At 45.4% G+C, this 22,090-nt stretch overlaps 1 protein-coding gene across 1 annotated transcript in view; it reads right to left on the reverse strand.

Moving 5' to 3' along the window:
- TP53BP2 (tumor protein p53 binding protein 2) overlaps nt 1-22,090 on the reverse strand; it is a gene marked incomplete in the record, with an annotated part of 1,836,298 nt that overhangs the window by 235,643 nt on the left and 1,578,565 nt on the right.

The following is a 22,090-nucleotide window of genomic DNA, read 5'->3' on the forward strand; positions in this document are numbered from 1 at the left end:
CTGGTGGCCATTTGTTTGAAGTAGTCAGTCAGACTTGTTTTTCTGAGGTGAGGAATGCCATCTGGGAAGTTGTGTCCAAGCTTGCTCCCAGGAATACAATCTTTTGACTGGGTACTAGTTTTGACTTTTTTTGTTGACGGCGTACCCAAAGGAAGTGAGTAGGTTTTTCACAAATGCCAGGTGCTGCAGCAGCAATTCCTGACTGTCCGCCTGAATCAGGCAGTTGTCCAAGTACGAGTACATTTGGATATTTCCCTGCCTGCACTATGCAATGGCTGGAGCCAGGCATTTTGTGAATACTCTGGGCACAGTAGATAAGCCAAAGGGAAGTGCAGAGAACTGATAATGCATAGACCCTGCCCTGAAACGAAGATACTTCCTGCATGATTCCCTTATGGGGATATACAGATAGGCTTCTTTTAAGTTTAGTGTGACTAACCAGGCATCCTTGGCTAGCACAGGAAGAAGCTGTTGCAGGGTAAGCATTTTGAATTTTGGTACCACCAGGAAGGTGTTGAGAATGGAAAGATCCAGGATTGGGCGCAAACAGCCCTCTCTCCTGGGTACCAGGAAGAGTCTGGAGTAGAATCCCTGACCCTTCTCTTCTACTGGAACCAGCTGAATAGCTCTGATATTGAGCAGGGAAAGTACTTGGTTTTGAGCCTCTGCCCACTGGTTTGGAGGAAGGTGTGGAAACCCGCTTGGGGTTGGGAGTGAATTGAAATAAAATTTGTACCCTTGGGATACAATGTTGAGGACCCACTGGTCCTGAGTGATAGACATCCAGTTTTTTTCATGAAGGACAAGTTTTCCTCCTGAGGGCACAAGCAACTGGGCAGGGCTGGGGAGTGGAGTAAAGAAGTCATTGTGGGCTTTTTCCGTAAGGAGGTGGCTTACCACTCCTGTTTTAGGAGAGGGGCACTCCATTGCTTAGATCTCTGCATTCCCTGAGACTGAAGTCTGGGTGGTCTGTTTCCCCTGGGTCTGGTTTGCGAAGGGCTGGAGGGGGCTGGAAAGGACCAGTGTTTGGAAGGGCAATGCCTACTGAATCTATGGGGTTGCACTTGTAAGAATTCTTTAACAATCTGCATAGACTTAGCTTTTTCTTCCATCTTTTTAAGAATCTCTTCTGCTTTAGTGCCAAACAAACAGTCCTTATTCAAAGGAGCATCTAGTAACTTTGATTTGACATGGCCTGGCAAGGTCTGCTCCTTCAGCCAAGCATGTCTTCTCAGTACAGAGCCAGTGACAGCTGCCCGGCAAGATGCTTCTAGGGCATCAAAGCCACACTGCAAAGTATGCTTGCTGACTTGGCTTGCACAGTGCATACGCTCCCTGCAATTCTTTATTTTCTGCACAGTCGGAAAAGGTTGCCACTTTTTGTTTAATAAGTTCCATAATATGTTGCTGGTACTTCAGCATGTGAAACTGACAATTCAATGCCCTCCTAGCAAGAGTTGCAGAGGTATATACCTTCTTACCCCATCTGTCCAAAGCTCTGGAATCCCTGTACAAAGGGGTGGGATTCTTGGCTGTAGTAGTCTTGATATCTTTAGTCCCCTGGGAAATGATCTCTGGGTCAGCAGTAGGACTCTTGAAAATAAATTTTTGAGGGTCAGGTACTCTGTAGTACTTATCTGATTTCCTAGAGGCAGGAGGTAAAGTGTCAGGAGTAAGACTGGATTCCATAAAAACATAATCCATAACATCCAGGACAGGGGGTATTGCTAAGGGCCTGTGTTGAGGCAGCTCTAGAAATTCTCGGGAGTCTCTTTTTAGACTGAGGATAGTCTTGGCATTCCCAGTGGAAATGCTCTCGTAAGGTATGCAAGGTTTCACCAAAAGAAAAATCCTCTGGAGGGGAGGCAGAGGAAATGGATTCCTCTGCATCTGAAGCCTCATAAGCAGATAAGGGCATATCTTCATAATCAGAAATTTCAGAGTCATCGGACTCCTGGTCTGTAGAAGCTGAAGGGGACTGCACTCTGTCTCTTAGCAGGGGAAGGCTGACTTCCCCTAATCAGCATAATAATGTCCTCAGCCATTCTAAGCATTTGTTTTTGTGGCATGGGAGCAGGTGCATGCACTTTGGTCATCGATTTTCTAGGCGTAGTGCATACTCTGGGCCTAAGAAACTCGGTAGATTTGGTTAAAAAAGTTGTCGGTTTGAGTCTAACATCGGTTGAGTGAATAACTGCCTCAGAAGCCAGTGCATGCTCAGCATCTCCGGACCCATCCAAGGTAGAGACATCCACAGGTTCCATAGCCGATGAACAGTCTTCGTGGCATACCGGACTCCGAATGGGTCTCAGTAGAGGCCTGTGAATCCACTGAAGTGGACATCAGGGGCTGCGAAAGCTCCTCACTGAGTACCGGCGGACTTATGACTAGCTTAAAGTACAGTTGTGTACACTTAACATAAATGTACATGTTCGAGTGTATTCACTGTTGCAGCCATCACATTTGGGTTATTTGCCTGCAGGTAGCCCTCAGCCCACCTGAATACCAGAGTCTTGGATTCCTGCATCGGATGCTGTCTCTTCTTCCATGAATTCAGATTGTCAGGGATATAAAACATGCAGCCGACACCATTACATCAGTTTTTCTTGCCCCAGATGTCAGGTGCCCCCACAATGGGAAGCAATTATATGTTACAGTACACCTCCATCAAAAAGCAAATACACCAGAAAGCTTAAATACACCAAACAAGAAGGAAAGGTAAAGCTAAGAGAAGTCAGGGGGCTGGAGGGAGGGTAACCAGGACTGCAATAGTGAATACACTCAAACATCTACATTTATGGTAAGTGTACACAACTGTACTATGTTCTTCATGTTTCACTGTTGCAGTCATCACATTTGGGTTGATTCCCAAAGCTAAGGAAGGGAGGAGGAAGTTAGAGAGCATTAGGGCCAGCTATTAAGCCCTGCAAGACTGCAGTGGCAAAACCAGCTCTGGATTTAGAAGAAGAAGGCATGTGGTAATGCTTGGTGAAGGTATGTACAGAGCTCCAGGTAGCAGCTTTTAGGATGTGCCTGGTAGGGACCCCTCTGAGATAGGCTGTAGAGGTAGATGCAGCCCTGGTGGAATGTGATCTTATCCCCTGTGGGGTAGGTTTTCCATGCAATGGGCTATCCATTTAGAAGTGGTTTGCTTTGAAATGGCCATCCCCTCTGCCCTTGCAGAAAAGCCAACTAGCAGCTATTCAGATTTTCATAGAGGCTTAGTCCTGTCCAAATAAAATCTAAGTTATCTGTGCATGTCCAAAGAGTGCAGTATTCATTCTCCTTTGTTTTGTGGATTCGGTAAAAATGTAGGCAACTGAATGGACTGATTTAGGGCCACACTAGACACCACCTTGGGCATAAAGGAAGGATTGGTCCTGAGGGAAACCCTTTCTGCATGGAAGATAATGAAGGTTCCACTGCCATGAGGGCCTGTAATTCAGACACTCTGCTTGCTGAAGCGATGGCTAAAAGGAAGGCTGTTTTCCAAGAAAGGAATTTCAACTCTAACTTTGTATTGGAAAAGCTCACTCTCCCTTTTTTTAAGCCAACTGTAAAGTCCCAGACTGGAGTAGGGGCTCTCCTGGGGGGTCTTAAATTTTTGGTCCCTCTGAGGAATTGCTTTAGCAGGGGGAGAGAGAAGAGGGATGGTTCAGTATTATAATGTGCTGAAATGGCAGAGGCGAGAATTTTAATTGGCGGGAAGGATAGGCCCTTGTGGAGCATTTCTGTTAATTACTGAAGAATATGAGGTAAACTGGGCACCGTTGTGCCCATCCCCTGAGTCTGGCTCCAGGAACAGTATCTTTTCCACTTTTCAGCATAGGATTTTCTAGTACTAGGCCTCCTTGCCTCCAGAATGACATCTAGCACCTGCTTACTAAGGGATGCTATTGGAGAGCTCAAGGAATTAGCCAGGCTGCAAGGTTCAGGGTTTGAAGCTGAGGGTGCAGAATCTGGCCTGCCTGCTGGGACAGCAGGGAAGGGGTCTGAGACAGGTGCCATGGTTCCAGCAGTGTCATACTGTGCAAGAGAGGGTACCAGTGCTGGCATGGCCAGTCGGGTGCAATCAGTATTGCCCTTGGTTTGTCCTGTTTGATCTTTAGCAGAACCTTCATGAGGTGAGGCAGAGGGGGAAAGGCATAAACTGAGAGGCTTTCCCAGGTAAAGGACAGGGCATCCACTTTCCAAGCTTGACTGTGGGAAGTCCTTGTGCGGAATTTGTCCAATTGGTAGATCTGAGGAGAGGCAAACAGGTCTATCTCTGGAGTCCCCCATTTGTTCCTCAAGAGGTTGAATATTTTTGGTTCCAGTTTCCATTCATGTGGGTCCATGAGATTTTTGCTTAGGTCGTCTGCCAGTGAATTTAGCTGGCCTGGCAGGAATTGAGCTTGTAAGTGCACTTGGTAGCTCAAGGCTGTGTTCCACAGAGACATGGCTAGTCTGCAGAGAGGGTAGGAGTGGGTTTCCCCCCTGCTTGTTTATGTACCACATAACTGTGGTGTTGTTGGTCTTTACCAATAACTGTCCTGGAAGAATGTGGTCCTTGAAGGCTGTCTGGGAATTCTGTACAGCTAACATTTCTTTTTGGTTGATATGCAGGTGCATCTGTCTCGGGTTCCATTTGCCCTGAATGCACTGCCCTGCCAAGTGAGCCCCTCCATGCATAGTCTGATGCATCTGTTGTTAGGGTTTGGGCAGCAGGGGGTAGAGAGAAAGGGAGCCCCTTGTTGTGCTAGCAGGCTTCTGCCCACCAAAGGAACTCTGTCTGTATACAAGGAATCACTGATTACAGGGTCCTGAGAATGTTGACACCATAGGCTTTTTAGATACCATTGTAGTTTCCTCATATGCAGTCTTGTACATGGAATTAGTAGAATGCAAGAGGCCATGAACCCCAGGGCTTGCAGAATTTTCCCTGCAAATAGCTAGGTCTTCGTGGCCAGTAGTTTGAAGTAGGTTGTCAAATAAACTTGTTTCTCTGGAGTGGGGAAAGCCATCTGGGAAGTTGTGTTCAAGCTTGCTCCCAGGAATACAATCTGTTGGCAGGGTATTAGGTGAAATTTCTTTTCGTTTACAGTGTACCCCAGTGAGTTTAGAAGTTTCTTTCTGAATGCCAGATGTTTTAATAGCAATTCCTGGCTTTCTGCCTGAACCAGACAATCGTCCAAGTGTGGGTATATTTGAATATTTCTCTACCTGCAAAATGCAATGGCTGGAGCTAGACACTTTGTGAATACCCTGGGCGCAGTAGATAAGCCAAAGGGAAGCGCAGAGAACTGAAAGTGCATGGAGCCTGCCCTGAAGCGTAGGTATTTCCTGCAAGATATTGGAATGTGCAGGTAAGCTTCCTTTAAGTCTAAGGTTGCCAACCAGGCATCTTTGCCTAGCATAGGAAGCAGCTGTTGAAGTGTTAGCATCTTGAATTTTGGGATTACCAAAAAAGTGTTTAGAATAGAGAGGTACAGGATAGGATGCCAGGAGCTGTCTTTTCTGGGTACCAGGAAAAGTCATGAATGAAAACCTTGTCCCCTTTCTTCTGCCGGGACAGGTTGAATAGCCCTGATACTTAGAAGAGAGAGAAAGTACAGTTTGGTACCTACCATAAATGTAGATGTTCGAGTGGTTATACTGCTGCAGTCATCACACTTGGGTTATCCCGTCGTCAGGCGGTCCCCGCAGTTGGCCGAATCCCAAATTCCTAGTCCGACGTCGGTGGTCGTCGCCTCTTCCCTGACGTCAGTGCGACAGGGGTATAAAAGAGACAGCCGACGCCATTTTCTTCAGTTTTTCTTGCCCCAGATGTCAGGTGCCCCCAACTAGGAAGGCAATACAATAGCTATGCAACAATACCTTAGTAGATAAGCAATGGTACTAGCTGTTAGCAAATACACCATATAGACATGCATCTAATAGATTGATGTACATGGAGTTGTAACTAACACCCTGGTATGTAGAGGGGATGGAGGGAGGGTAACCTGGACTGCAGCAGTATAACCACTCGAACATCTACATTTATGGTAGGTACAAAATTGTACTATGTTCATCGTGCTATACTGCTGCAGTCATCACACTTGGGTAGAATCCCAAAGCTATGGAAGGGTGGCTGGTACTAAACTGGGTTAGGTGATGCTAGGATGCCCTGCAGAACTGCAGTAGCAAAACCAGCTCTGGTTTTTGAGTATAATGGAAGGTGGTAGTGCTTGGTAAAGGTGTGCACTGAACTCCAAGTAGCTGCCTCCATAATGTTTTTGGTTGGAACCCCTCTGAGAAAGGCTGCTGAGGTTGCAGTAGCCCTGGTAGAATGGGATCTAATATTGACAGGCACTGCCTTCCCATGGTGCGAGTAGCAAAAGCGGATACAATGTGCTATCCATTTGGAGATGGTCTGTTTTGAAATAGCCTTTCCTTGTGAACCTGCATCATATGATACAAAGAGTTGGTCAGTTTTTCTGAAGATTTTTGCCTTATCTAAATATTAACGTAGCTGTCTGTGAATGTCCAAAGAGTGAAGGAGCCTTTCTCCTTTATTCTGTGGGTTAGGATAAAAGGTGGGTAAATGAATGGTCTGATTCAAAGCCACAATGGATACTACCTTGGGCATGAAGGTAGGGTTAGTTCATAAAGAGACTCTGTCCTGATGGAAAATGATGAAAGGATCCACTGCCATAAGTACCTGTAATTCTGAGACCCTGCGTGCTGAGGTAATAGCCAGTAACAAGGCTGTTTTCCAAGACAAGTATTGTAGTTCTGTTGAGAATGCTGGTTCGAAAGGAGGTAGTGTTAACTTTTCTAAAACGAGGTTCAGGTCCCAAGTTGGTGTTGGTGGTTTTCTGGGGGGTCTTATATTCTTAGCCCCTCTGAGAAACTGCCTAAGTAAAGGGTGTGAGAAAATTGGGGGATCCGTATTATATTGAGCTGAAATGGCTGAAGCATGGATCTTAATGGAGGAGAAGGAAAGGCCTTTGTGTAGCATCTCAGTTAGGTATTGCAGTAGGTGAGGAATGTTTGGTATCCAAGGATTTTGACCTTTAGCCTGGTGCCATGCACAAAATCTTTTCCATTTGTCTGAGTAAGTCTTCCTGGTGTTGGGCCTCCTGGCCTCCATAATTACATTCAGGACATTCTTTGAGAGAAGTGTTGATTGATAATTTAAGGAATTCTCCATGCAGCTAAATTTAAAGTTCTGAGCTGGCTGTGATGGGTTTGATAGTTTTTCTGAGTCAACAGTAGTGGGAATTGAGGCAAGATTCATGGAGGGCTGTGAGTCAAGTTCCTTAGTAATGGGTACCAGTGCTGGCGTGGCCAGTCCGGAGCAATGAGGATCATTTGTGGTCTCTCTGATCTGACCTTCAATAATACCTTGGTCAATAGAGGTAGTGGAGGGAAGGCATAGACTACTGTCAGTGTTGTCCAACTGAATGATAGAGCGTCCACTTTCCAGGCTAGGGAGTGATAAGTCCTTGTGCAGAATTTTTGTAATTGGCAATTGTTGGGGGAGGCAAATAGATCTATGTCTGGACATCCCCATCTTTGAGTTATCATTGAAAATACTTGTGGGTGTAGTCTCCACTCGTGAGGGTCTGCAATATTTCTGCTAAATTCGTCTGCCAATATGTTTTCCTTTCCTGGCAGGAATTGTGCTTGTAGTTGTACTTGGTAGGTCAATGCTGTGTTCCATAAGGTCATAGCCTGTCTGCATAAAGGGTAGGAGTATGTTCCTCCCTGTTTATGTACCACATAACTGTGGTGTTGTCTGTCCTTATTAGAAGTTGTCCTGGATGCAAGGGGTCCTTGAAGGCTGTCAGTGCATTTTGCACAGCTAGCATCTCCTTTTGGTTGATGTGAAGATGCATTTGTTTTGCAGACCATTTGCCCTGTATGCACTGTCCTGCCATGTGTGCTCCCCAGGCGTAATCTGAAGAATCTGTTGTCATGGTTTGGTTTGCTGGAGGTAAGATGAAAGGAAGACCCTTGTTTGTTTGACATGCTTGAGCCCACCATAGGAACTCTTTTTGAAGGCAGGGAATGATAGGTATATTAGTTTCAAGGCTGTGCCTGTGTTGAGACCATACACATTTCGGGTACCATTGTAATTTTCTCATATGCAGCTTTGCATATGGGATTAGTTGAATGCATGATGCCATGAACCCCAATGCCTGCAGGATTTTCCTTGCAGTGAGCTGGGTAAAAGTTGCTATCTTTTTGAAGTATTGAGTCAATTGTTTTTGTTTGTCTGGCGTGAGGTAAGCCATCTGGGCCGTTGTATTTAAGCTGGCACCCAGGAATATTATCTGTTGCGAGGGTATTAGTTTTGACTTCTTTTTGTTTACTGTGTGCCCTAGGCAACTGAGCAGCTGTGTTACAAAAGCCAGATGCTGTAATAGGATGTCCCTGCTGTCCGCTTGGATCAGGCAGTCGTCCAGATATCGATAAATGTGTATTCCTCATTGTCTGCAATATGCAATTACTGATGCCAGGCATTTCGTAAATACTCTGGGCGCAGTAGATAAGCCAATGGGCAATGCAGAGAATTGATAATGTGTTGTACCTGCCAAAAATCTGAGGTATCATAGGGACATACAGGTATGCCTCTTTGAGGTCCAACGTTACCAGCCAAGACTCCTTGCCCTGCATGGGAAGGAGCTGCTGTAGTGTGAGCATTCTGAATTTGGGTACCTCCAGGTATGTGTTCAGAACTGAGAGGTCTAAGATGGGCCTCCAGGCTTTGTCCTTTCTTGGGACTAGAAAAGTACAGTTTTGTACCTACCATAAATGTAGATGTTTGAGTGCTAATACAGCTGCAGTCATAACAGATGGGTTCTCCTGCCGTCAGGCGGGTCCTCGGTCGGCCGAATTCCAAAGTCTAGGTCCGGCATCGGTTGTCGTCGCTTCTTCCCTGACGTCAGTGCGACAGGGGTATAAAAGAACCAGCCGCCGCCATTTTCTTCAGTTTTTCTTGCCCCAGATGTCAGGTGCCCCCAGAATGAAGGCAATACATATATTTGTGTAATAAAGCAATGCCATATAATCAAAATACAGTAGTGCAAGCAAATACATCAAGAATGAATACCCCAATAAGGTTGCATGAGGAGATGTTGGCCAATAGGCCTGTCCCAAGAGGGGAAGGAGGGAGGGAAACCTGGACTGCAGCTGTATTAGCACTCGAACATCTACATTTATGGTAGGTACAAAACTGTACTATGTTCATCGTGCATACAGCTGCAGTCATAACAGATGGGTAGAATCCCAAAGCTAAGAAAGGGGTGGTAGGCACTAGGTGGAACTAGGAGGAGCCAGAATGCCCTGCAAGACTGCAGTGGCAAAGCCCGCTCTAGATTTGGAGTATAGTGGAAGGTGGTAGTGTTTGGAGAAGGTATGCACAGAACTCCAAGTGGCTGCTTCCAAAATATCTTTGGTAGGAACTCCTCTGAGAAAAGCTGCAGAGGTAGCAGTGGCCCTTGTGGAGTGAGATCTGATGCCTGTAGGTACAGTTCTGCCATGAAAAGAATAGCAAAAGCGTATGCAGTGGGCTATCCATTTTGAGATTGTCTGTTTGGAAATTGGCTTTCCTTGAGCTCCTATAGCATAGGACACACAGAGCTGTTCTGATTTTCTGAAAGACTTTGTTCTGTCCAAATAATAACGCAGTTGTCTGTGGATGTCCAAGGAATGCAGTAATCTCTCCCCTTTGTTTTGAGGATTAGGATAAAAGGTAGGTAAGTGTATAGCCTGAGTCAAAGCTACCCTGGATACCACTTTTGGCATAAAGGACGGGTTCATTCGTAAGGAAACTCTGTCCTGATGGAAGATGATAAAAGGATGCACAGGCATGAGAGCTTGTAGTTCCGATACTCTACGAGCTGAGGTAATAGCCAGAAGGAAAGCTGTTTTCCAGGACAAATATTGCAAATCTGATGAGGCAGCTGGCTCAAAAGGAGGCAAGGTCAGTTTTTCTAGAATGAAATTGAGATCCCAAGCAGGTATTGGTTGTTTCCTTGGGGGTTTTAGATTCTTAGCCCCTCTGAGGAACTGTCTTAAGAGGGGGTGAGAGAATAAGGGTGGATCAGTGTTGTATTCTGCAGAAATGGCTGAGGCATGGATTTTGATGGAGGAGAATGAAAGTCTACTGCTTAGCATCTCAGCTAGATACTGTAATATTTGAGGTAAGTTCAGTTTTCCAGGATCCTGGCCCTTTTTCTCATTCCAGACACAAAACCGTTTCCATTTTGCTGAGTAAGCTTTTCTAGTAGACGGCCTTCTGGCCTCCAAAATGACATCCTGCACCTCCTTGGAGAGTAGGGTCTGTTGTGATGCTAAGGAATCTTCCATGCGGCTAGATTTAGTGTTTTTAGCTGACTGTGAAGAGGTTTGAAGCTGTGCTGAGCCAGAAGAAGAGGCATTAGAGGCAGGGTCCATGGTGGGGAATGCGTCAGGCTCCTCAGGAGTGGGTACCAGTGTTGGCTTGGCCAGTCTGGAGCAATGAGAATCATCTTTGGTCTGTCTGCTCTGGTTTTTAATAGAACTTTGGGCAGCAGAGGAAGAGGTGGGAAGGCATAAACTGTCATTGATGTCCAACTGAAAGAGAGAGCGTCCACTCTCCAGGCCTTTGGATGAAAAATCCTTGAGCAGAATTTTGTCAATTGGTGATTTTTGTGGGAGGCAAAGAGATCTATGTCTGGCCTTCCCCATGCTTGAATTATCTCTGTAAAAACATGAGGATGCAACTTCCATTTGTGTGGATCTGTCATATTTCTGCTTAAGTTGTCTGCCAGCGTGTTTTCCTTGATTGACAAGTACTGTGCTTGTAGTTCGATTTGTAAGTCCAGGGCCATGTTCCAAAGTGACATGGCCAGTCTGCATAGGGGGTAAGAATGGGTTCCTCCCTGTTTGTTTATGTACCACATTACTGTGGTGTTGTCCATTCTTATCAATAGTTGACCTGGTTGCAGAAAGTCTTTGAAAGCTATAATAGCATTTATTACTGCTAGCATCTCCTTTTGATTGATGTGAAGGTGCTTTTCTTTTTGGGACCATTTGCCCTGAATGCACCGATCTGTCATGTGCGCCCCCCAGGCGTAGTCCGAGGCATCTGTTGTGATGACTTGATTTGCTTGAGGCTTGTTGAATGGGAGACCTGTGTTTGTTTGGCCTGCTTGAGCCCACCACAGAAATTCCTTTTGAAGACATGGAATTAGTGGTATTATTGTTTCCAAGCTGTGGCTGTGTTAAGACCATAGGTTTTTCAGGTACCATTAAAGTTTCCTCATATGCAGCTTTGCACATGGGATTAGTAAGATGCAAGATGCCATGAATCCCAGAGCCTGCAGGATTTTCCTTGCAGTCAGCCTGGTGCAATTTGCTAGTGTTCTGAAGTATTGAGTTAGTTGCCCCTGCTTCTCTGGCGTGAGGTAGGCCATCTGGGTGTTTGTGTCCAAGTTGGCACCCAGGAAAATTAATTTCCGAGAGGGTATTAGCCTTGATTTCTTTTTGTTGACCGTGTATCCCAGAGAATTCAACAACATTATTACATAAGCCAGATGTTTCAGAAGAATGTGCTTGCTGTCCGCTTGGATCAGGCAGTAGTCCAAATAGGGGTATATTTGTATCCCTTGAAGTCTGCAGTAGGCAATTACTGATGCCAGGCATTTCGTGAATACTCTGGGCGCAGTAGATAAGCCAAAGGGCAATGCAGAGAATTGATAATGGGTTGAACCTGCAAGAAATCTGAGGTATCTTCTGCAATTTTATCTGATTGGGACATGCAGGTATGCCTCTTTGAGGTCCAATGTTACCAGCCAAGACTCCTTGCCCAGCATGGGAAGAAGCTGCTGTAGAGTGAGCATCTTGAATTTTTGTACGAGTAGAAATGTGTTTAGGATGGATAAGTCCAAAATAGGTCTCCAATCTTTTCCCTTCCTTGGTACCAGGAATAGTCTGGAATAAAAACCTTGACCTTGTTCTTGCGTAGGTACCTCTTGAATAGCTTTCATGTCTAAGAGATCTGAAATTTGTCTTTGTGCCTCTGCCCTTTGATTGTGTGGCAGTTTTGGCAAGCCTCTCATTTTTGGAAGGGTGAGAAAATGGAATCTGTAGCCTCTGTTTATAATGTCCAGGATCCATTTGTCTTTTGTGACAATATGCCAATTTTTTGAAAATAACGCCAGTTTTCCGCCTAAGGGTGCTGCCATTTGAGTCTTGCTTGGCATGCAAAGGGGAAAGTCATTGGGCTTGCTTTCTGAATGGTTGCGAGTTATCCTCACCACCTCTTTGTGTAGGAGCTTGCCATTGTCTGCCTCTAAACGATCCTTGGGATTGCCCTCTGCCCCCTCAGGCGCCTGTATCTACCTCTTTGGGGTCTGTCCGTGGCTGGAAAGAACCAATTTTTGGAAGGCCAATTTCTACTGAAACGTGGGGTTGTACCTGTAGAAAATCTTTCACTGTTTGCACTGATTTAGCCTTTTCCTCCATTTTCCTTAATACCTCCTCAGCATTAGCACCAAATAACACATCCTTTTGTAGAGGGGCATCTAGTAATTTAGCTTTGACATGACCTGGTAAGGTTTGTTCCTTGAGCCAGGCATGTCTACGTATGACTGATCCTGTAACAGCAGCTCTACATGAGGCCTCTAGAGCATCAAAACCACATTGTAAGGTATGTTTACCCACTTGTTCTGCACTGTGCATCAAATCCTGCAACTCCTTCAAGTCTGGTTGTTCAGGTTGTGACATTTTACTTCCCAATTGTGATAACAAAAACTGTTGGTACTTTAGCATATGGAACTGACAGTTTAATGCCCTCATGGTTAAGGTGGCTGAGGTATATATCCCCCACCTTTCTAAGGATCTGGAATCTCTCTCGGAAGGTAATGGATTTTTAGCAGTGGAGGCCTTAATTCCCTTGGGGCCCTGTGAGATATTTTCTGGGTCAGCAGCATGGCTTTTGTATAGAAATTGGTGTGAGTCAGGGACCCTGTAGAACCTATCAGGCTTGACTGGGGCTGGAGGTAGAGAATCCGGGTTAAGGCAGGCCTCCGAGTACACATCATCTAATATGTTCAAGACAGGAGGTATAGCCAGAGGCCTGTGCTGAGGTAGCAAGAGAAATTCCCTAAGCCTTTTCTTGGAATCTGAATAATCTTGGCCTTCCCAGTGGAAGTGTTCCCTTAAGGTATGCAAAGTTTCCCCAAATGAGTAATCCTCTGGGGGGGATACAGATGGAATGGACTCCTCTGCATCGGAGTCTTCAAAAGGGGAGTAAGAATGTTCCTGTTCATCAGAGTGCTCTGATATAATGGAGCCCTGATCAGAGGAGGGGGATTCTTCCTCCACTCTGGGCCTTTTGTCCAGGGGGGGGGGTTGAGAACCCCTGATAAGAGTAATTAAATCCTCAGCCATTTTAAGCATCTGTTTTTTAGGCAGTGGCCTGGAGATGGGCCCTGTGTAGCTTGCCTCTTAGAATGCATGGCTGCTTTAGACTTGGTGAAAGCCTTGATGGAAAAAGAAGAGGAAGGTCTGAAGACACCTTGAGAGGAGGTAGACCTGTCCACAGTTTGAGATTCACCTCCAAGAGTGGCTTCAGTATCTGTAGTCGGGGTGTGGGCTGAGGAGCCTGCAACCTCAGGCACAGGAGACACCGCCAATGAAGTGTCGTCGGTAGTCAGGGGATGCGTAGGCGCCTCGCTGAGAACCGGACCACGTGTAGTCGGCTTTGGCATGGTGTCAGTAGAGGCCGCAGACCTCGTGTGTTGGTCCTTATCTTTGCACTTTTTAGACAAAACTGGAGTCGGAGTATCCGACGACATAACATAGTTAAATGTTTTGCCAAAATAATGCTGGGCGAACTCCGCCTGACGCTTAATGGTGCGCTTGTTGAATGTAGCACAAAAGCGACAGACCGAGACGTCGTGGTCTGGGCCTAAACAAGGAATACAGAGGGAATGGAAATCCTTATGCGGTATTTGCTTCCCACATGAAATACAATTATTAACTTTGTCTGACATCGGTCTGAGGCAAGAAAAGTTTCCCCAACGGGGTACTTAGCTTTCAAGAAGACTTCGGTTGCAAAATTTTCGTAATTTCAGGAGCTGGCCGACCGGCACTTGCGAACTGCTTCTGCTTCGGGCACTACGCGGCAAGAAAGACTGAAGAAAATGGCGTCGGCTGGTTCTTTTATACCCCTGTCGCACTGACGTCAGGGAAGAAGCGACGACAACCGACGCTGGACCTAGACTTTGGAATTCGGACGACCGAGGACCCGCCTGACGGCAGGAGAACCCATCTGTTATGACTGCAGCTGTATGCACGATGAACATCAGTCTTGAGTAAAAACCTTGACCTTGCTCCTTTGTAGGTACCTTTTGAATTGCTTTCATATCCATGAGAGTTGAAATTTGTGCTTGAGCCTCTGCCCATTGGTTTGGAGGCAGATTTGGCATGCCTCTCATCCGAGGTAAAGTGTGGAAATGAAATCTGTAGCCTCGGGTAATAATGTCCAGAATCCATTTGTCCTTTGTTATGATGCACCAATTTTGTGGAAATAGAGCCAGTTTCCCTCCCAAAGGTGCTGCCAGGGCAACTTTGCTTGGCAGGCGAAGAGGGAAGTCATTGTGTTTGTTTCCTGAAGGGTTGAGATCTTTCGTCTCCACCTCTGAGTTGTTGTATGCCATTGTCTAGCTCTGAAAGAACCTTGTGGCTGGCCTCTGCCCCTTGGGCACCTGTACCTACCTCTTTGGGGTCTGTCTGATGCAGGAAAGGACCAGTTTTTTGATGGCCAGTTTCTGCTGAAACGAGGAGGTTGTACCTGTAAAAAAATCTTTAACTGTTTGCATAGATTTTGCCTTTTCTTCCATTTTCTTTAAAACTTCCTCTGCTTTGACACCAACTAACACATCTTTCTACAATGGGGCATCCAATAACTTTGCTTTGACATGTTCTGGTAAGGCTTGTTCTTTAAGCCAAGCATGCCTACGTATGACAGACCCTGTGACAGCTGCTCTACATGAGGCTTCCAATGAATCAAAACCACACTGTAAGGTATGTTTTCCCACCTGTCCTGCTGCATGCAGCCAATCCTGCATCTCTTTCAAATCTAGTTGATCTGTCTGAGGGATCAGCTTCTGTTTTAACTATGTAATCAAATACTGTTGGTATTTTAGCATGTGGAATTGGCAGTTTAATGCCCTCATGGCCAAAGTGGCAGATTTATACACTACATCTTTCTAATGCTCTGGAATCTCTTTCAGAAGGAAGTGGATTCTTAGCAGTAGAGGTCTTAACCCCTTTGGGACCCTGGGAAATGGTCTTGGGGTCTGTATTAGGGCTTTTGAAACTTATGAGTATCAGAAACTCGGTAGTATCTGTCTGGTTTAGCTGGTGCTGGAGGTAAGGAATCTGGGTTTAAACTGGATTCAGAGAAAACATCATCCAAAATGTCTAAAACTGGAGGAATTGCCAGGGGTCTATGCTGTGGAAGAAGAAACAACTCACGGAGTCTTTTCTTGGAGTCAGAATAATCTTGGCCTTCCCAGTGGAAGTGTTCCCTCATGGTGTGTAAAGTTTCCCCAAAAGAGTAGTCTTCGGGGGGGGGGGGGACAGAGGGAATGGACTCTTCAGCATCTGAGTCTTCATAAGGAGGGAAGGAGTAATCCTGGTCGTCAGAGTTGCCTGAGGAAATGGATGCTTGGTCAGAGGAAGGATAATCTTCCTCCAGTCTAGGCCTTTTGTCAGGTGGGAGTTGGGATCTCCTCATAAGGGTAATTAAATCCTCAGCCATCTTAAGCATCTGTTTTTTAGGCATAGGGGCCTGTGGGGGGGGGGGGTGGCCCCGGTTTTCTAACTTTCAAGGGGGCTTTGAGCTTAGCATAAGGCTTGGCAGAGACAGTTGTCGGTTTGAAAAAACATTCTGAGACCGAAGGCCTATCCAAAATTTCCAGATCCCCGTCGGGGCTGGCATCCGAGGAGTGAGGTGGAACCAGATCCTGAGGCCCAACTGCTTCGGTTTGGGATGCCATCAGAAATTCTGAATCAGCGGTAGTCAGGGGCTGCGAAGGCACCTCGCTGAAAACCAGAGAACTGGCGTCAGGACTTGCTGAGGCCTCGGTATCTGGTCTTGGCCTTGGCTACCGGTCCTTATCTTTGTGTTTTTTAATCATTGCTTATGTTGGTTGCTCCGACGGTATGCTATAGTTAAATTTTCTGCCAAAATAATGTTGGGCGAATTCTGCCCGACGCTTAATTGTACATTTGTTGAACCTAGCACAAAACCGACAACCAGAGACGTCGTGGTCTGGGCCTAGGCAAGGAATACGATAAGAATGAAAATCCTTATGAGGTATTTGCTTCCCACAAGAAATACAATTATTAACTTTGTCTGACATCAGTCTGAGGCAAGAAAAGTTACCCCAACAGGGTACTTGGCTTTAGAGAAGACTTCGGCTGAAACTTGATTCAAAAATTTCAGGAGCTGGCCGACCGGCACTTACGAACTGCTTCTGCTTCGGGCACCGCGCGGCAAAAAAGACTGAAGAAAATGGCATCGGCTGTCTCTTTTATACATCTGTCACACTGACGTCAGGGAAGAGGCGACGACAACCGACACCGGACCAGGACTTTGGGATTCGGCCGACTGTGGGACCGCCTGACGACAGATAACCCAAGTGTGATGACTGCAGCAGTATAGCACGATGAACATCCTGCTGTTGAGCCTCTGCCCACTGATTTGGGGGTAGGTCTGGCCAACCGTTTGTGGTTGGTAGGGTGTAGAAGTGGAATTTGTATCCTTGGGAAATTATATTCAAAACCCATTTGTCCTGGGTAATGAGTTCCCAGTTTTTTGCATATAGGGCGAGCTTTCCTCCTAAGAGAGCAGGCAGCTGAGCAGGGCTTGGAAGGGTTAAGGTTAAGTCATTGAGCCATTTTCCCGTAGGGGGGTGTCTTAACTACTCCCTGCTTTGGAAGTGGGAGCCCCCTACTGCTTAGGCCTGTGCGTAGCCTGAGAATGTAACCTAGGTGGTCTGCTGTTCCTGGGTTTGGACTGAGAAGGCCTGGAAGAGGCTGGAAAGGACCAATCCTTTGAAGGCCAATGCCTACTAAATCTGGGAGGCTGTACTTGCAGAAAATCTGTAACAGTTTGCACAGATTTAGTTTGTTTCTCCATCTTTTTGAGGACGACTTCTGCTTTTTTGCCAAATAGGTGGTCTTGGTTTAAGGGAGCATCCAGTAATTTAGCTTTAAAATGATCTGGCAAGTTTTGCTCCTTAAGCCAAGCATGCCTTCTAAGTACAGACCCAGTGACAGCAGCCCTGCAAGATGCTTCTAAAGATTCAAAACCACATTGCAAAGTATGTTTACCAACTTGTTCTGCAAAATGCATTAAATTCTGTAATTCTTTGTGTTCAGCACAGTCAGGAATCAACATAATTTTCTGTTTAAGTAGTCCCATAATGTGCTGCTGGTACTTTAACATATGAAACTGGGAATTTAAAGCCCTAATGGCCAAAGTAGCAGAAGTATATACCTTCTTACCCAATCTGTCTCCAAGGCTCTATAATCTCTATCAGAAGGGGTAGGGTTTTTGGCAGCAGTAGCCTTAATGCCCTTTGGTCCTTGGGAAATGGTCTCTGGATCCGTAGTAGGACTGTATTACTCTGTAATACCGGTCAGGTTTTCTGGGAGCTGGAGGTATGTCTGGGGAAAGGCTAGATTCCAAGAAAGCATCATCTACAATGTCCAGAACAGGCAGGATAGCTAAAGGCCTGTGTTGAAGGAGGAGTAAGACTTCCGTAAGCCTCTTTTTGGAGTCAAAGTAATCCTGGCTTTCCCAGCAGAAATGCTCCCTAAGAGTGTGCAAGGTTTTATGAAAAGAAAATTCTTCTGGAGGGGAAGCAGAGGGAATGGAATCCTCTGCATCAGAATCCTCATAGGTAGATATGGGCAAATCCTGGTAATCAGAAGAAACAGAAATATCAGATTCCTGGTCAGAAGAATCCGAAGGAAAATCAGTTCTAGGTCTCTTAGAGGGGGAAAGCTGTTTTCCCCTAATTAAGGTAATAAAGTCTTCAGCCATTCTAAGCATTTGTTTTTTAGGCATATGGGCCTGAGCATGTGGTTTGGACGTCTGTTTTCTAGGCGTGGGTCGAGTTTTAGGCCTGGATGAAGATGGCATCGGTTTAAAATGCAAGTCTGTAGGCCTGAATACACCCTCAGAAGCCGGCGCCTGCACAGTGGCTCCGGACCCATCCAAGGTAGAGACATCTGCAGGTTCCGTAGTCAAAGAAGGATCTCACGGCATACCGGACTCCGAATGGGTCTCAGTAGAGGCTTGCGAATCTGAGGTAGTGGTTATCAGGGGCTGCAAAAGCACCTCACTGAGTACCAGCAGACTAGCGACTAGCTTAACGGAAGCATCGTTGGCAGTTTTGGACCTATGCGGTTTGTCTCTGTCTTTATCCTTTGGGTCTAAGCAAGGAATGCAGTACGAATGAAAATCTTTATGAGGTATTTGCTTTCCACACGTAGGACAATTGTTAACTTTTACTGACAACGGTTAAGAGCAAGAAAAAGGAACCCTAACGGGGTACTTAGCTTTTTTGAAGACTTCGGTTCTGAAACTTGAAAACGAAAATTTCAGGAGTCGGCCGACCGGCACTTGCAAACTGCTTCTGCTTCGGGCACCGCAAGGCAAGAAAGACTGATGCAATGGCATCGGCTGCATGTTTTATACCCCTGACGACCTGAAGTCATGGAAGAAGAGACAGCATCCGACGCAGGAATCCAAGACTCTAGTATTCAGTCCGGCTGAGGGCTACCTGCAGGCAGATAACTCAAATGTGATGACTGCAACAGTGAAACACGAAGAACATCGGAAGTATCGTCTGCAGTTTTGGACCTATGCGGTCTGTCTTTGCCTTTACCGATTTTCAAAAAAACTTAAAAGATAGTCGGATGGCTTACCGAAGCCATTTCAGAATACGGAGATTGAGAGTGAAAGAATTTAGTGACAAAGAGCCTGATGAATGGTTCGGGCCTTAAATAAGGCACAAAACCGACAGCGAGGGACGTCGTGGTCTGGGCCTAAACAGGTGAAGCAGTAAGAATGAAAATCTCTGTGAGGTATTTGTTTTCCACAGGCAAGACAATTGTTAACTTTTTCTGACATCGGTTAGAGCAAGGAAAAAGGATCCTCAACAGGATACTTAGCTTTAGAAGACTTCAGGATTATTAAATTCATAAACGAAAATTCAGATAGCAGCTGACCAGCACTTGCGAACTGCTTCTGCTTCGGGATTCTCGGTAAGAAAGACTGAGGTAATGGCATTGGCTGCCTGTTTTTATACCCCTGACGACCTGACATCAGTCCTGGAGTGACAGCATCTGACGCAGAAATACTAAATCTTTGGTATTCGGACTGAGGGCTACCTGCAGGCAGACAACCCAAGTGTGATGACTGCAACAGTGAAACACGAAGAACATCCTCAGAATCGTCTGACTCTTGGTCAGATAAAGCTGCTGGGAACAAGTCTCTTTCTTTTAGAAGGGGTAGGCTGGCTTCCCCTAATCAGCATGATAAGGTCTTCTGTCATTTTAAGCATTTGAGATTGAGGAATGGAAGCAGGTGCTTGAGAGCTTGGGTCGTCGTTTTTTTAGGCATAGTTCGTACCCTGGGCCTTAGAAACTCAGTAGTTTCAGAAAGAACTGAAGATGCGAACGAAGTAGTCGGTTTGTGTTGAATATAGTTAGTGCGAAGAACTTCCTCGGAAACTGGTGTCTGCACAGCGGCTTCAGACCCATCTAAGGCAGAGACATCCACAGGTTCCACAGTCAAAGAAGTCTTGTGGCATACCGGACTCCGAATGGGTCTTAGTAGCAGCCTGAGAATCCACAGAAGCGTGCATTAGGGCCTGTGAAAGCACCTCACTGAGTACCAGCAAACTGGTGACTACCTTAATGGAAGCATTATCGGCAGTTTTGGACCTGTGCGGTCTGTCTCTGTCTTTATCCTTATGTTTTTTCAGAAGATCGGTAGTCAGATGGCTTACCGAAGCCATTTCGGAATACAGAGATCGAGAGCGAAAGTATTTAGCTATAAGGGCCTGACGACATATAGTTCTGGCATTGAACAAAGCACAAAAGTGGCAGCGAGGGATTTCGTGGTCTGCGCCTAAACAGGTGACGCAGTAAGAATGGAAATCTCGGTGTGGTATTTGCTTTCCACAGGCGAGACAATTATTAACTTTTTCTGACATCGGTCAGAGCAAGAAAAAAGGATCCCCAATGGGGTACTTAGCTTTAGAAGACTTCAACTTCAATTTCCGAAATGAAAACTCAGGTAGCAGCCGACCGGCACTCGTGTGAACTGCTTCTGCTTCGGGCTACTCGGCAAGAAAGACTGATGTAATGGCACTGGCTGCCAGTTTTTATACCACTGACAACCTGACGTCAGTCCTGGAGCAACAGCAACTGATGCAGAAATACTAAGCCTCTGGTATTTGGGCCGACTGAGGGCTACCCCTGGCAGGATAACCCAAGTGTGATGACTGCAACAATGAAACATGAAGAACATGTGACTATGTAGTGTCTTTGGGACAGAGGCCTGGAAAATGGAACAGGCCACATGGTCGTGGAATGCACCTAGACAGAATAAGCCCTGTTCGTGGCAGTCTTTATTGGGACTATCCCACACTGACATTTACCCTTCCTGGATGACATAAACCCCACAAGCAACACAAATAAAGTTAAGATGCAAAAAATTCCCAGCGGGGCACTTACCTGAAGGCTTGGTGAACCAGCAACAAAGTGATAGTTCAGATTGACAATCAAGGATGGCATCTGGACTGGCGGCAAAGAAGTTCTGAGGATGGTAAGCCAGATGTCACCTTTATGAACTACGCTGTACGTGGGGAAGTGTGTGTGTAATGTCCGGCATACCTTATGCAACTAAGAGACTTTGGTATACTGGCTGAATGTTGCCCTGGGCAGGGAATCCCTAATGTAAGGAATACTGCAACAGTGAAATGGAAAAACATCAGCATAAGGCTCAATATGTAATGCATTTAAGATGCATTTTCACACTGACAGCATCTACTTGATAACACATGACTATGCTGAATTTTTCAATAAAAACACCCAATAAGGGCTGTAGAGACAAAGTGGCCATACATCATTTGTAAAACATCTGTATTTTTTTGGATAACATTTTCCTCAATTTTTCCAGTGATAATGCATACCAAGCAAAAAAAGAAAAAGTACAGTTGTATAAGTATACTTGCTATAGCAATATCTGTTCGATTGTATCACTGTTGCAGTTGCTTACATCTATAGAGGACGTATCCTGCCATGGATCAGACATCTGGCAAGTATACAACAGTATTTGGATGTCTTTCTCTTGCACCACGTGCCTGTTGGAGCACGAGTGTCCTGACATGAAAAAGGAATGTACAGATGCCAAAATTTAGCTTTCTTGTCCCAAATAAGAGAGGCTGTAATCTACACATATGTCACAGCAGAAAGAGGGGAATGGATCCCCATCCTGGTCTTTTTAGTTAAAAGTCAGTCTTTTCATATGTATGTAATGCTTTTATTAATACCCGATTTTCAAATGTGGGTTGCAAATAGATAGGTAGTGTTTTCCTTAACTAGGATTTAGTTTGATTTAATCAGTAGTACTGTGTGGGAGCGGGTACTTGCTGTTCTTTAAATGCACTTTTACGGTCCTGTTTATTTTTGTTTGCCTGGAATACTCTGGTTTAAAATTAAACAATACATATATTTTCCACACCTATTTCTAAGTGTATAAAAGCTGATATATTTAACATTGTAAAGTAATTCTGATTTTTCTTGTTACTGAGGAACGCTTATCTGAGGCAAATAAAGGCTTGTTGCTTTGAAACACTGCCTAAGTTTCATGACTTTTGAAAATTATTGCGACTGAGCTCATCAACAAAGTTTTAAGACTACTAGTTTTTCTGTTTTTTATCTGTCTAAAAAGCTGATTTATGAGATGACCACTGAAACTGAAGTTGCAGTGTAGATGAGCACCTGACTGAACTCTTCAGGGGCAAGAAAGTTCTGAATTTTGGCACAGATA

Source organism: Protopterus annectens, chromosome 1.part2 (genome assembly GCF_019279795.1).
Source record: "Protopterus annectens isolate FY-2018-M chromosome 1.part2, PAN1.0, whole genome shotgun sequence".
Classification (NCBI taxonomy): Eukaryota; Metazoa; Chordata; order Ceratodontiformes; family Protopteridae; genus Protopterus; species Protopterus annectens.